The following is a 17,636-nucleotide window of genomic DNA, read 5'->3' on the forward strand; positions in this document are numbered from 1 at the left end:
TGTTATCATTTATGCCTTACGTACTCGGTACGTTATTCGTCTTCCCGCGTCCTGCCCCGTGAATGACTGCGTTTCGTACCACGCGGTCGGCCAGACAGACGGTTTTAGTTCTTAAACCTCGCGGCACTTGACGGCGCTCCGGTTGTTCCGGAGCCTCGTTCCCTTGGTATATTTTGTGTATATATATACGGGCGGCGAGCGCTCGGCCCGCCTTGTATATGTGTACTATGATTAGAGGCTCGTGACGATGTATACGCTTAGATGTTTGTATCTTGGATTGGTCGTATTGGCATGTAACGGATAGCAAAGTTTACTAGTCTATGTTTATGATGACGGTTGCTAATGTAAATGTTCTGTAACAAAAGAAAAAAAAATTGGCACAGCTCCTACGGCCTACTTGATAATGAGAATAGGATACGAGATAAGGGGTGCTCGGTACAAGTATCGAGTTCCCGTCACGGCCCCTAGTTGGGTCGTGACATAATCACCGGTTGTTAGGACCGAGATAGAATGGTATTCAGATTCGGGGATGACATAGAGATGGCCCCGACTTTAGAGGAGCTTCGGGATGTGACAGACAACGTCAGGACTAGCCTAAGACGAATAAAGAAACCCAAGCAAAATCTACTTATCCCATATAAGACTACCCCTAACCAAATCCTAAAAATCCTGTCGTTATCCCACGCTAACTGGATATTTGATCCAACCATAGCCTTTAGAGAGTTACACAAATGGTTTGGGACCCAACAAGGATTTTTAGAACACCCTACAAGGTTTAAATCCTTTGTCGAGTGGGAAGCCACCCGACCTTTGGCCTTTCCCATTTGCTTACTATGACTCATAGTATTCCCAAAAGATAGAAACCAAACCATAGACAGCCGAGTCATTTCGGTCACCCAAGCTATCTTTCATGACATAACACAAATGGAAACCCAAATACTTTGACCTAATCCCTATCATCCTTGCCGACATGTACTGAGCCTTTAGCATATGCCGAAACCATTACCATTACTTCCAAGGGTGTAACCTACTCCTCAAATGGTGGATCATTAAGCACTTGAGCAAGGTCGAGGGTACCCAATATTTGAGCAAGCAAACGGGGAAGGATGACATTTACGCTCACTATCCAAATAGAGGACAACAAACAAAGGAAAGTTGGGAGTTCTTAGCATACAATGGATGTTCGCTGATTTCATATCCGATTCCGTTGTCGTCAAGGGGCGAAAGTGTCCATTCATACCACTTATGGGAATTAGAGGGAGCCGCCCTTATGTGCCTTCCTGAGTACTGAGATAGTATGGTAGGACCCAAATCATACCCCAAGTAGGAAACATGGGGGCGTTCATAGTTGACTATGAAGAAGACAAGATCCAAAAGGGTGTGTAACGACCCGTTTCGTCGTTACTGTGAATTTTGAAGAAACCCGGAACTCTAACTCCTTAAAAATGTCTTCGTTCAGTTATATTTCTGGAAATCACTAATTTAATCAAACCCGTTGTGTGCATCACTTGAGAGCTTGAAACATGGGCCGCCACAGCGGATCGAAAGGCACTAGAGTGGTGGTGCTATAGCGGTGCTCTCACTGCCAATGCGATAAGCGTATCAGGCCAGGTGGCTGAGTGGTAACGCCAAAGCGGTTCCCATACCGCTGGAGCGGTGACGTACAGTGAATATACCTATTTAAGTGTCATTTCGGGATTTGACCTTATTTTCCAAAACCCTAAAGAGTCCAGCCGCCCTTGGAGCCTTTGTGGAGCCTAAAATGATATTTCCTTTGGACAGGTAAGCCTTTTAATTCAGCCCTTCATTTCTTCACTTTAGTGATTCTTCTTAAAAGGACCTCATCTAGAAACTAAAAAAATAGATGTCACCAATTCATGAACTTAGGAGGAAAAAAGGTTAGCATGTTTTAAGTTTGATTGCATAGATCTAATCTCTCTTGTTGATAATACTAGCATGATTATTAACTTAGATTTCTTTTACCTTCCCCAACTAGTAAGTGGGTTCCTCCATTAATATTGAAAATGGGTTCTCTCAAGAAAAGAGCTAAAAGTGGTAACTTGATCTTGCAATAACTCTTGGTGATTAGTATCCATTATGATGTTAAGGAAAGTAACTACTTAGCATTAATTTAAGATTAGGGGAAAGGTTCATTGGTAATGAAGGCCTATAAAATCTAGAGGTAGGCTAGATTCCCAAACTTTTCTTATCAATTTGAAATCTCTTATAACAGTTCTAATGGTGGTTTCTATTCTTGGGTCTCATGATTGTCTCAAGTTCCTTTATGCGGATTACGACATGATGAATGAATTGAAGAATCAACGGATGCCCGTGGCACCTGCTCGGCCTCGAGGTAGGTTACGACTTTTTCTTTTAATAGACAACTATTAGATTTACATATTCATGTATTAGAAGAAACAGAGAATGCATATTTAGGTATTGGAGATTTGGGATGGATTCTTAGGATGGTACTGTTATGTGACATTTGTGTTCGGGCTTGTGGCATGTAGATTCCCTAGGATTCTTGTGATAGTTTCCTTTGAATATCGGTGGATTGTTTGTGACTTGGAAGTAGCTGTTGGTAATTACTTTTCTATGTTCCTTGACGGGAATTTTCGTAGGATGTGCCTAATTGGTTCTATGCTAATAATATTGAATCTTCTTTGGTATTGAAATGGATAACTGTACCAACAATCATGAAATTGATTCTAGACTAGGTATTAGTGAAGTCCTATAAATATATGGTGAATTATCATGTATTAATCTTGATAGATAGTAAGGAAGCGAGGTAATATTTCACGTGGCTTGATTGTTCTATTGTTGTTGGCTTGATGCCACATGTTGGTGGTAGATATTGGGGACTGTTGTTCCATCATGATTGTAATGTTGTAGTATCGCACTGGTTGTTGTTAATACGAGGATAGAGTTTTGTATGACTTGTGTAGTCTTTCATGGTATTATTGGCGTACCTATCTTGGTACTTGTGATATTGATCCGATTATTGATGTTGATACATACATTGCACGCATTCTCAACCCTCATGATATACTGTTGATACACTGTTGGTACTTAATGAAACACTGTAATGAGCTGGGCTCGGTATTTTTAAATGAGAGTGATCTGAGCTTCTGATATCCGATGTTAGTCCCGAAATCATGGATTGAGTGAGTGCATGGACTCCGCGGGTCCCCAAGGGTGGTGCCGGTGAGAGCCCTCCGTGGGCAAAGATCTGAAGTCTCGTCTATCTATTCCGCAAAGATCCAGGATGAGTGGCACTTAGACTTCGCGAGTCACCTTGGGTTGTGCTATCGAGACGTGGAGGTATTCCGTCAGGAGTACATGTGTACACAGCATTACATGGCATTGCATTTGCATTTATTTATTATTACATCGCATTACATCATGGTTCATATTGGGATGTTTTGGTGCTTTACTTGTGATGTTGGTTTCGAATTGGATATATTATGACTGGGCATATTTGGGTTTTAGATGCTCTACGTAGGCGATGACGCGTACTTGGTTCCAACTATGGTCGTCTCATACTTGTTAATTTATCTTGTTGATCGTTCATAGGTCTAGTTATATGTTTTGGCTTATTAAAAAGGATGTAGAATAAGGAATATCTTAATTATGAGTTAACTCCTATACGAAGAACGAACGACATAACGATATGTGGCTAGTGTGAAACTATTGTGGAATTGATTGGTGGCTATTAGAGAAGAGTTAAGTGATTTTAAGAGTCTTGATGTTATAACTAGCGGTAGATAGATGTATGATATTGATCTGGTTGCTTATCCTTCTTATTCGTAAATTCATTAACTGATATGCGTTTCTAACCATTGTCAGCCTATGATGCTTGCTCAGTACATGTTGATTGTACTTATACTACTCTTGGTCATCCCTTTTGGGGTGTAGAGTGCTTCAGGTGACTGATTGCGGTACATTGGGAGATTCACGGTACCTATCTTGAAGGTCTCCTCCCACTTCATTCCGGGATGAAGGATTAGTCTTAGAGTTGTATTTCATTCTGAAATTTACCTTAGTCGCTCTTGTACTAGTCTAGACACGGTGGTGGGATGTCGGATTGAGTCTTGTAATCATTTAACTATTGTAATCATTTTCAGAATCTTGAGTTTATATAATTACTTGGTTTTCACTGTTAATCATAAATATATTGGATTAAATGAATTGCTTCTTTACTTGTATTGATGTGTTATTGATTGAGGGTTCGCCTACCTAGGAAGGAAGAGTAGGTGCCCGTGTGACCCTATATTGAGTCGTGACAAGTTGGTATTAGAACCTAGGTTATCAATCTCACAAGTACAAGAGCAACGACTAGTAGAGTCTCATGGAATGGTACGTTGAGGTTCGTGCCCATCCACGGGAGGCTATAGGGCATTTCGGAAAATTTTTCTCTTTCTTTCAAATCGTGCTACTTCGGTCAAATTTGTATCTCGGCGGATTCAATTGGTATTTGGGCGGTTCCAATTGGTATCTATGCTGGAGAGCGTCTTACATCGCTGTTTCGACTTGGTTCGTGTGAGGACCTTATTTGGTTTGTTCCGTGAGTGTAAATTGTTGAAAAGTGTTGAAGTGTTACCATTCGGTGGTACCGCCACAACGGTCCTTCAGCCGCTGTGACGACACCGCTATAGCGGCGTCTCCACCGTTGTAGTGGTTTACCTAATTCCATTATCACCGTTATTGCTGTCCTTTTTTCTATCGAAGCGGGACCGCCTTAGCGATCTGAGAGACCGCGAAGCGTGCGAGATCGAGAGACCCGGCCACTTCCTTTGTTTTTCATTACCCTCCCCCCATCTACGACGAAACGGGGGAATGCATAGCAAAATTCCATAAACTGCAGTCACATAAAACAAGCCCGACAAGGGCGGGAAATCATCAGAAACCTTACTACAGCCCAAATTATCTAAAAAACCAAAAAGGAATGGCCAAAATAGAAGACAAAACTACAAAATACAAACTAGAGAAGGCCAACAAAAATTGTTTCAAACATCCAAGCCAATAAGGCAAACCAAATAAAAATTATCTGAAAACTAAAAAGCCCTACAAGGGCAACCAAGAATAATATAAAGGGGGAAGGGGATCTTTAGGCCGCCAAAGATACTGGTCGCACCATCATCATCCGAGCTGCCACCACCGACATCATCAAATCCACCCTGGCCACCATCATCCCGGGGCACACTCTTGAAGGAATACTGCTCAGAGTCATTACCGTCCTCCATTGCCATCGGCACATTAGGGTACATGTTGCCCCACAGTCTCTTGATGCCCCTCCAAGACCTGATGTGAAGCTTGTTGCGTGACTTGTTCTTCATCTTTTCTCTGTCAAAGTCATTGCAAATCTCACTATGATTTTTAGCCAGCGTGGTATAGGCATTATGTAGGTTGGTGAGTGACTCACCCATCTTCTTCTGGGTCTCAAAATACCCTTTCATCTCCTCCTGAGTGGTGTAATTAATGGTAGCTCCTAATGAACCAAACCCCCCAGAAGGCATGAACATCGTCTGGAACATAGAGATCATCTCATCAAAGCGAGAATCCATGCGCTCAAAAGGGCCCTAGATACGAGGAGTCTCAGTCCCGACCATCTCTGACTCACAGTGTCGACCCGGCCTGCCACTTTCCCCTCACCTGCATTGTCCACCTTCCTTCTCTTTCGAGGCGATGATCGAGGTTCCATAACTCTTCACCCGTAGTGGATGAAAAGGAGCATCGGAGTGGACCCAGTAATCATCACCCTTCTCAGGAACCTTAGCCCTCCGATATATGGAAGTGATCAGAGCCGGGAACATCAAGCTCCCTCCACTATCTTCCAAGAAATCCCTCCACTCCGCAACAATTATGACCCCACATTTATCGATATATCGACGAGGACCCAAGCAACAACAAGGGCACGAGCATAGGTCACATCATGGGTGTTCAAAGAGGGGCGGACCTGACGACAAACAAGGTGCAACTATCTCATGGCATCAGCAGTAAAATGATCACTATATATCGCCACCCTACCATGAGCCCAGAGGGTCTTCTCCATCTGCATGTACCAGTTAGGAGGAAAACCACATAAAATCCTTCTCAACTGCCTTTTTCGCGTGGGTCTCCTCCAGGTATTCATCTAGCTCAACGTAGACCCAATTAATAGTCCTTGACCCTACCTTTACTGGAGTACCCCTCACTATGACCTCCAGGCTGGGAGAATCTCAATCAACTATAGGCAGCATAACATAAAATTCCCTTACCCATGACTCATTGCAATCACCTGGATATCTGACCAAACGAGTCCACTTTGTTCTTACCAACCCATTTCAGAAATCAGGAGCACACGTTTCCACGTTTTCCATGTCAAATCCCCGCTCCAACAGTAAAGGAATGGACCTTTAGCTCAGGTGTAACCATTTACTTTGATGAGTGAGAAGCTTGTCATAGGTGGGCGCCTCCTCGTTTTGTGGTACCCCTTATTTTGTAGTATCTACTCTTGGTTTTGAGCTATTGGACCTGTAAAAGAATAAGAAGTGTGTTAATTTTCATGTCTTATTAGTCTCATATCATTCTAGTAAGAAATAGTGTGAAAAACTCGATAAAAATCTATCCTAGCACGAAAGTGCACAACTGCAGAATCTGCAGGTGCCACTGTAGCGGTATGTAGACCGCTATAGCGGTACCACTATGATGGACCACAGACCGCCACAGTGGTCTTGCACAAATCCTTAATGACCGCCACAATGGTCGATAGGGCGCCACAGCGGCAACGCTGCAGCGGTCAGGCAACCGCTGTAGTGGCATCTTCGTCCCCGATAGAAACCCCAACTTTTCAAATTTCTAATCACACTCTTTGAGTCAGAAACTTGTTTTTAAGCACGGATCAGGCCAAAAATCAGTGTGCATGAAGTTTTAACCCCATAGGAATGCTATTCTAACAACAAACCAGCCCCGAATTCGAGAAACTCCAAAAATCTTCTTCAAAGAATTTCCTTTACTATGTTCAAGTTTTGTGGCTTAAATCAGTGCTATAACCCCGCTACGTTCGAGCAGGAGGCTATCCTAACGATTAACTAGTTCTAATTACTCTTAAATTTCGTCCTAGTAGTGTATCAACCCAAAATCCAAAAACTCCAACTTTGTACCACAAAACTCCCATCCTTCTAGGCTTGTTGCTCCTAAATTCAATTTTATCCTTTAACTAGGGAGTAAGGGGGAACGAATTCTTACCTTGTTTTTGAAAACTTGAAGGAGTGGATGGAAGTTGAAATTTTCTAGCCTTGAATCTTCCTTTTCTTCTTGCGGATAAGTTGCTGAATGGGGAGCCTTGTTTTGTGTTGAGTAGGAAGAGTAAGGGTATGGGAGAGTTTTAGTTGGAGTAGAATAAGAGTAGGGGTAGGAGTATTAAAGAGTGTAGAGAGAGTTTTTTGGTTATGGAGGTAATGGGAAGTGAAGAGCAAGAGGCTACTGCCTCTTTATATTTTGTCCAGCGAGTCGTCGCTGTAGCGGTAAACTCGCCGCTGTAGCGACAAACTCACCGCTGCTGTGGCGGCGCCATAGCTTTCATGCATGCCGTTATGGCAGCTGTTTGCTAATTGTCATGATCACAGCAGTAGCCTCTATTGGCGCTGTAGCGATACCGTCCTGGTGGTCTGGCAGCCGCTGGAACGGCTTGACCGTTTCATGAAGTTCTTGATACGTATTGGTATATTTCTAGACTTACATCATATGGTGGACCTCTAGCAAATCACCTTTTGTCCTTGAGTCATTCTCGTCTTGATACTTTTTGAAGCTTATGTAATCAGAAGGCTCCAAATTGCTAGGGATTATAGTGCGAGTTATGAGAGTAGGTGGTGATCATAAGTATGGTGTTGGGTACGTGACTCAGAAAGGTCTAGTATAACCGGGTGATTTTATGTTGAGTTATGTCTGAGTGCGCTAAGTCACGAAAGGTTCCTCGGCTACGATATTCGCCCTGTTTCCTTCTGTAAATTGAGATACGAGAGTAAGAATGTTTTATTAAGGTCCTGGCGGTTAAATGTGTCACCTGACAGTGCCTGTTCATTCCCTTGCCATTCGAGGATGAACGGTTGTTCAACTGGTATCTGATGTAATGACCCATTTCGTCGTTACTATGAATTTCGAACAGACCCGCAACTCTGACTCCTTAAAAATGTCTTCGTTCAGTTATATTTCTAAAATTCGCTAATTTAATCAAACCCGTTGTGTGTATTACTTGAGAGCTTGAAATTTGGGCCACCAGGCCCAGTTGGGCTGCCACAGCAGCTGGAAAGGCGCTATAGTGGTGGCGTTGTAGCATTGCTCTCACCACCAATGCGACAAGAGTATTTGGCTATTTAGCCGCCACGCCGGCCACTCAGCCGTCTTAGCAGTACTGTTGAAGCGGTTCCCATACCACTGGAGCGGTGACGTATAGTGAATATCCCTATTTAAGTGTCATTTCAGGATTTGACCTCATTTTTCAAAACCCTAAAGAGTCCAGCCGCCCTTGTATCCTTTGTGGAGCCTAAAATGATATTTCCTTGGGAAAGGTAAGCCTTTTAATTCAGCCCTTCATTTCTTCACTTTGGTGATTCTTCTTAAAAGGACCTCATCTAGAAACGACAAAAATGGATGTCACCAATTCATGAACTTAAGAGGAAAAAGGTTTAGCATGTTTTAAGTTGGATTGCATAGATTTAATCTCTCTTGTTGATAATACTTGCATGATTATTAACTTAGATTTCTCTTACCTTCCCCAACTAGTAAGTGGGTTCCTCCATTAATATTGAAAATGGGTTCTCTTAGGAAAAGAGCTAAAAGTGGTAACCTGATCTTGCAATAACTCTTGGTGATTAGTATCCATTATGGTGTTAAGTAAAATAACCACTTAGCATTAATTTAGGATTAGGGGAAAAGTTCATTGGTAATGAAGGCCTAGAAAATCTAGAGGTAGGATAGATTCCCAAACTTTTCTTATCAATTCGAAATCTCTTATAAGAGTTCTAATGGTGATTTCTATTCTTGGGTCTCATGATTGTCTCAAGTTCCTTTATGCGGATTACGACATGATGAATGAATTGAAGAATAACGGATGCTCGTGGCACCCGCTCGGCCTCGAGGTAGGTTACGACTTTTCCTTTTGGTAGACTCCGGTTAGATTTACATATTCATGTATTAGAGGAAACAAAGAATGCATGTATGGGTATTGGAGATTTGGGATGGATTCTTAGGATGGTACTGTTATGTGACGTTTGTGTTTGAGCTTGTAACCTGTAGATTTCCTAGGATTCTTGTGTTGGTTTCCTTTGAATATCGGTGGATTGTTTGTGACTTGGAAGTAGCTGTTGGTAATTAATTTTCTATGTTCCTTGATGGGAATTTCTGTAGGATGAGCTTAATTCGTTCTATGCTAATAATAATGAATCTTCTTTAGTATTGAAATGGATAAATGTATCAACAATCATGAAATTGATTCTAGACTGGGTATTAGTGAAGTCCTATAAATAGAAGGTGAATGATCATGTATGAATCTTGATAGATAGTAAGGAAGCGAGGTAATATTTTACGTGGCTTGATTGTTCTATTATTGTTGGCTTGATGCCACGTGTTGGTGATAGATATTGGGGACTATTATTCCATCGTGATTGTAATGTTGTAGTATCTCATTGGTTGTTATTGATACGAGGATAGAGTTCTGTATGACTTGTGTAGTCTTTCATGATATTGTTGGCGTACCCATGTTGGCACTTGTGATATTGATCCGATTATTGGTGTTAATACATACATTGCGCGCATTCTCATCCTTCATGATATACTATTGATACACTTTTGGTACTTGATGAAACACTGTGATGAGCTAGGCTCGGTATTTTTAAATGAGAGTGATGTGGGAGTCCGATATCCGATGTTAGTCATGGAATCATAGATTGAGTGAGTGCATGGACTCTGCGGGTCCCCCGGGGTGGTGGGCCGGTGAGAACCCTCTGTGGGTAAAAATATGAAGTCTCGTCTGTCTATTGGGGAAAGATCCGGGATGAGTTTAGACTTCGCGAGTCACCTTGGGTTGTGCTATCGAGACGTGGAGGTATTCCGTCCGGAGTACATGTGTACACAGCATTGCATGGCATCGCATTTGCATTCATACATTATTGCATCACATTGCATCATGGTTTATATTGGGATGTTTTGGTGCTTTACTTGTGATGTTGGTTTCGGATTGGATATATTGTGACTGGGCATATTTGGGTTTAGATGCTCTGCATAGGCGATGAAGCGTACTTGGTTCTGGCTATGGTCGTCTTGTTAATTTATGTCATTGATTGTTCGTAGGCCTAGTTATATGTTTCGGCTTATTAAAAGAATGTAGAATAAGGAATATCTTAATGATGAGTTAACTCCTGTACTAAGAACGAATGGCATAACGATATGTGACTAGTGTGAAACTGTTGTGGAATTAATTGGTGGCTATTAGTGAAGAGTTAAGTGATTTTAAGAGTATTGATGTTATAATTAGCAGTAGATATATGTATGATGCTGATCTAGTTGCTTATCATGTTTAGTCGTAAATTCTTTAACTGATATGTGTTTCTAACCATTGTCGGCCCATGATGCTTACTCAAAGACTTGTTGATTGTACTGATACTACTCTTGGTACATCCCTTTGGGGGTGTAGAGTGTTTCAGGGGACTGATTGCGATACGTTGGGAGATGCACGGTACCTATCTTGAAGATCTCCTCCCACTTCATTCCGGGATAGAGGATTAGTCTTAGAGTTGTATTTCATTCTGAAATTTACCTTAGTCGCTCTTGTACTAGTCTAGATAAGGTCGTGGGAAGTCGGATTGAGTCTTGTAATCTTTTACATGTGTTAATCATTTTCAAAATCTTGAGTTTATATAATTATTTGGTTTCCGCTGTTAATCATAAATATATTGGATTGAATGCATTTCTTCTTTACTTGTATTGATGTGTTATTGATTGAGGGTTCGCCTACTGAGGACGGAAGGGTGGGTGTCCGTGTGACCCTAAATTTGTCGTGACAGGGTGGTGACATAGTTCGAGAATGGAATGATCGCATTATTTGGGGTCTAGAGACTTTAGCTGAAGATAGGTTCTACCCGGGTTGTGATAAGAATTATAGATATTGCTTGAGGGCTCACTTACAAGACACCACGCCCCCGGTCATATCCTTTATCTTTGCGTACAAGACAAGTCTTCAAAAGCAAAAATCAAGGCCCGTTTAATCCAAAGGCGAGCCGATGATAGGGATCTGAAATACATGGACAAGATTGAGTTTGATCAGACCATCATAGACAGCTTAAGACAAGAGTTGGACTTCACACATGAGTGCCTATTGTAGCTTGATGATCGAATAAAGAAAGCAATGGATGACACCGCATCGATGAACTTCATAAAAAGGGGTTGTGTCACGACCCGAGCTACGGGCCATGACGGGTATCCGGGGCTAACCACCGAACACCACTCATATTACTACTTATCGGCTCTCATTCATAACATGAACTCATAATCATAGAAATCTATCACCATTTTAAACACACTTACATTTAAAAACAAAAGCCCTTCGGCTATCAAAATGATATATATATATATATATATATATATATATATATATATATATATATATACATGCATATACATAAAAGCTATGGGACCATGCTACCCACACTGCGTATCTACGAGCCTCTACTAGAGTACTAGACATACAGATAGGACAGGACCCCGTCATGCCCAATCATGAATATATACATATATGTACCAAAAGAATAATCAATGGCACCTCTAGAAAAGTGGAGTGCTCTCAATCAGCTAGTGGCTTCTATGTGTCCGGATCTTCTCCCCATGTCTACATGGGCATGAACACGGCGTCCAAAGAAAATGGACGTCGTACGAATATTGTGCGAGTATGTAAGGCATAAACAATAATAAAACATCAATGATAATAAGGAGACATCAAATGAAGGGCAATCTGATCGATTTAATCATAAAGGAAATCATACATGCATGGCTTACTATCATAATCATCATCATGTCATATATGCATATATATGTATAAGCACGACCATATAGGTGCGGTGTGATAATCAATAATTTAGCATTAGCATTAGCTTTGCGTCCAGGCCTCCGCGTCCGGGTATCATCTCATGCCGCCCACTAGTGGTGTACGCCCATGCCATTTGGCTATGGTGTATAGCCCCCACCTTGGCGGTGGACTGTGGCCATATAGTGCGGTGTATATCATCATATGCTCATTACAACATGCTCATATAATATGCTCATCATAATATGCTTATCATATACTCATCATAATGCATGCATAGAGACTCATAGATAATCATACTTTATCGGGGTGACATAAGGTCGTGACCCCAGATTCATTATGGAGCATTCATAAGTAACCGCCTCACCTTGAAGGAACAAGCATAAGGTGAGTGTATATAATGATCAACATCAACGGAGTATGGATAGCTTCTTTAACTTTATAGGAACATCATATCATAACTATAGCATCTCTGGACTTAAGCTTGTCGTTATCATTATCATAATCGTAGCATATCTCTTATCTCGTATGGCTATTCATGAACAAGGACTCATAGTCTTCTTGAAGATGGAACATTCATAATAAAAGGAAATTCATGCCATAGGACTCATGCCTTAGAAAGAAAGGACTAGCCTCACATACCTTTGTCGTTTAACTACTCTATTGCTTGCTCGTTCTCCTTTAATGCTCGCGTCTTTACCTTCAAGAGAGTTCATATCGTCATTAGCTAGGCAATTACAAGAACGTGCTTCTTAAGGCTAAAGAAAATTGGGAAGAATTTCCTTTATTTATACTACTTCCGCCATATTCCATATCAACTCCCAACATTCATAACAACAATCACAGTATTACTAACAACAATCGTCATTTATTTACATTATTCGCATTTCACAATTTCACTCCAATTCTCCATAATCATGGCCAAAGTCCATTATCGCGTTCTTTCATATATAATACTCATTCCATGTTCTAAATATCATTTATAACGTGTTTATAATCTCAACGTATCCATTTTCATGATTCAAACCAACTACTACCACAATGGCATTATTCACACATTTATAACCCATTTTCTATACTCTTCTACAATCCATGTGTTTCCAAATTATTAATACTTCAAATAACATAGAAAAGATCATGAAACTCACCTTAAATGATGGAGGAACAAGCCTTGAATGACAATACACCTTTTCCTCCAAAACCCTATTTTTCCTTTCTTGAAATTTCTTGGCTTAGATGACTTTAATGAGGTTTCCTTCACTTGATTCACTTGATTTCTTGTTGTTGATCCTTGATTCCCTTTGTTTTCTTATGGATGAAATATAGAGAAGGTTCTAGAGGTCTTGAGAGATGGAAGAGGTTGGTGGAAATGAAATAAATGAACTGGGCATCACATATAAAGACTTAGAACATTTCAGTCGTCGGGACTTCCACGGGCTGTTCCACGGTCCGTGGATAATGGTGTTGGCCGTGGAACTGGTCGTGGTTCATGACCAGCCAGCCATCTTCTCTGCTGGCTGTTCCACGGACACATCCACGGTCCGTGGATCATGATGCTGTCCGTGGAACATGGCCGTGGAACTCACAGTTCCACCGGAGTGGTTCCCGTCGTTTCGTTTGATCTCCAATCCTTATGGAACCTTCTTGGCTCTTGTTTATCACTTCATTATTAATCTAGGGGATGTTATAATTCTTCTCTAAAACATCCTTAAGGCATCATTAACTCAATACTCATAATTTTTGCCCGACACACTCAACTTATAACTCGCTTTCCCTAACAACTTTCTTTCCTTAACTCGAATGTCTTTGGAACTCTCAATTAGGACCATTAAAGATCATTTCTTACTTATCCAAATCTCATATATGTCATGTCCTTCGTGAGTCTATTCACTGTATGTTAAGGGGAAATTTTTTCGAGGTGTAACATTCTTCCCCCCTTTGGAACATTCGTCCTCGAATGTTAAGTCATCGGGATTCTAGAAAAATTTCACCAGAGTTTCCCTTGTAATATGGCGTTACCATCCTGTCACAACAACCCATAATATCATTGCCTCACAGGGCCACAACACAATAGCAATATAGATTGGCCACACACGACCCGTATATATAAAAGAAAAGCATACATACCTCATAATCTCGATGTCTCATCATAGATCTCTTCTGGGGGCTGAAATAAATGCGGATATGCGAATTTCATCTTCTCTTCCACTTCCCAAGTCATCTCTTCCCGATTATTATTTCTCCATAAGACTTCAACTGAAGCTACTTCCTTATTCCGAAGATTTCGTACTTGCCTGTCTAGTATTGCGATAGGCACTTCTTCATAGGTTATCTTTTCTGTGATCTGAACATCATCTACTGGCACAATCTTTGTAGGATCTCCAATACATTTGCGGAGCATTGAAACATGGAATACTGGATGAACTAATTCAAGCTCTGAAGGCAAGTCTAATTCATACGCTACTTGACCCACTTTGCGGATGATTTTGTAGGGTCCAATATATCGAGGACTTAACTTCCCTTTCTTACCAAATCTCATCACCCCTTTCATTGGTGATACTTTCAAGAACACCCAATCATCGACTTGAAATTCTAAATCTCGCCGGCGGTTGTCCGCATAAGACTTTTGGCGACTTTGGGCTGTCAATAATCGATCTCGGATCATTTTGACTTTTTCTTGTTGAACCAACTCGGGGCCTATTAATTGTACTTCTCCGACATCAAACCATCCAATTGGAGATCTATATTTCCTTCCATACAAAGCTTCATACGGAGCCATTTGGATCTTTGGAATGATAGCTATTATTATATGCAAATTCGATTAGGGGTAAGTGGTCATCCCAACTACCACTAAAATCTAAAACACATGCCCTTAGCATATCCTCCAAGGTACGTATAGTACGCTCGGCTTGTCCATCAGTTTGCGGATGAAATGCCGTCTAAGCCTTACTTGAGTACCCAAACCTTCTTGGAAGGATTTCCAAAACTTGGCTGTAAATTGTGCTCCTCTGTCTGTAATAATAGATATTGGAACTCCATGAAGTCTCACAATCTCCTTGATATACAACCTCGCATAATCTTCTGCTGAGTATGTGGTTCTGACTGGAAGAAAATGAGCTGCTTTCGTCAATCTATCCACGATCACCCATATGGAATCATACTTGCCTCGGGAACGGGGTAATCCTACAATAAAATCCATATTGATCACTTCCCATTTCCATGTAGGAATTTCCATTGCTTGTAATAATCCCCCTGGCTTTTGATGTTCTACCTTCACTTGTTGGCAATTTGGACATTGTGCTACAAATTCTGCTATGTCTCTTTTCATGCCATCCCACCAATACATCAATTTAAGATCATGATACATTTTTGTGGCTCCTGGATGAATAGAATACCGAGAACAATGAGCTTCTTCTAGGATTCGTCGGCGTAATTCTGCCACATTTGGAACACATAACCTGCCTCGGTATCTAAGAACCCCCTCTATAGAAATATCAAATGGGGGCTTTTCTTTTCGATGACATGTATCTCTATAATGGCTCAATTGAGGATCTTCATATTGCCGCTCTTTTACTTCCGTTCAAGGATGAAGCGTGGGATTACTAATACTAACTCTGCATCACTTTGAATCAATTAGATGTACTCCAAGATTAGCTACTCGGTGGAGTTCATGGATCATCTCTTTCTTCTCCAAGGGTACGTCACATAAGCTACCCATTGATCGGCGACTAAGCGCATCCGCTAGTACGTTTGCTTTTTCGGGGTGGTATAAAATATTTACATCATAATCCTTCAATAGTTCTAACCACCGCCTTTGCCGCAAATTCCACTCCTTTTGTTTGAAAATATATTGAAGACTCTTGTGATCTGTATAGATATCAACATGCACGCCATACAAGTAATGTCTCCACATTTTTAATGCATGAATAACTGCGGCCAATTCGAGATCATGAGTTGGGTAGTTCTTTTCATGTTTTCGCAGCTGTCTCGAAGCATAAGCAATGACTTTTCCATGCTGCATTAATACACATCCTAACCCAACACCGGAAGCATCACAATACACAACATAGCCATCCGGCCCTTCTGGAAGTGTTAAACCGGAGCCGAGGTTAATCTATCTTTTCAACTCTTGGAAGCTACGCTCACAAGCGTCATTCCACTTCGAAATTTTGCGACTGACACGGGTTAACTTCGTTAATGGGGTCCGAAATAGATGAAAAGCCCTCTCTACGAAATCTTCTATAATAACCTACCAATCCCGAGAAAACTACGAACTTACGTAGGCGTCGTAGGCCTTGGCCAAGTCTTCACGACTCAATTTTTCGAGTGTCAACTCTAATACCATCATCGAAATCACATGCCCCAAAATGTCACGAGAATTTAGCCAAAACTCGCACTTTGAAAATTTCGCATACAATTCTCGAGCTTCGAAGAATTCCAAGAACAATACGTAAATGATCGCATGTTCGATTATATGCGAGAATACACCAGAATATCATCAATGAATACTATCACAAATAGATCCAAGAGAGGCCTGAATACATTATTCATTAAATTCATAAATACCGCCGGAGCATTAGTTAGCCCAAACGACATCACTCGGAATTCATAATGGCCATATCTTGTTCTGAAAGCTGTCTTGGGAATATCTTCTTCTCTGACTCTCACTTGATGATAACCCGATCTCAAATCTATTTTGGAAAACCACTTGGCACCTTGTAGCTGATCAAATAAATCATCAATTCTCGGAAGAGGATACTTGTTCTTTATCGTCACTTTATTCAGCTGTCTATAATCAATACACATTCGTAGGGAGCCATCTTTCTTTCTCACAAATAAGACTGGTGCTCCCCACGGTGATGAACTGGGCCTAATAAACCCCTTCTCGAGCAAATCTTTCAACTGTGCCTTTAGTTCTTTCAATTCTATCGGAGCCATTCGATAAGGAGGATAGAAATAGGCTTAGTATCCGGCAACACATCAATAGCGAACTCAATTTCCCTTTCTGGAGGAAGGCCTGGAAGTTCATCTGGAAATACATCCGGGAATTCATTCACTACCGAAACAGATTGGAATGTTGGTGACTTTGCTTCCGTGTCATGAACTCGGACTAGATGATAAATATAGCCCTTAGCTATCATCTTTCTTGCCTTAAGGTAGGAAATAAACCTACCCCTTGGAGTTGCCGTATTACCTTTCCATTCAAGTACGGGCTCTCCCGGAAATTGAAATCGAACTAATTTCAATCGGCAATCAACATTAGCATAGCATGAGGCCAACCAATCCATACCCATTATAACATCAAAGTCTAGCATTTCTAGCTCAACTAAATCGAAATTAGCTTTGGTTTGGCGATCATATATCACAATTATACAATCTTTATACACTTGTTTAGCTATCACGGGATCACCAATCGGAGTAGACACCTCAAAAGGTTTAATTGGCTCGGGTTTCACCCCAATACGATTAGCAACATATGGAGTAATATAAGATAACGTAGATCCCGGATCTATCAATGCATACACATCATGAGAAAACACAATCAATGTACTTGTAACCACATCTGGGGAGGACTCAA

The sequence above is a fragment of the Lycium ferocissimum genome, chromosome 8, assembly GCF_029784015.1.
Source record: "Lycium ferocissimum isolate CSIRO_LF1 chromosome 8, AGI_CSIRO_Lferr_CH_V1, whole genome shotgun sequence".
NCBI lineage: Eukaryota > Viridiplantae > Streptophyta > Magnoliopsida > Solanales > Solanaceae > Lycium > Lycium ferocissimum.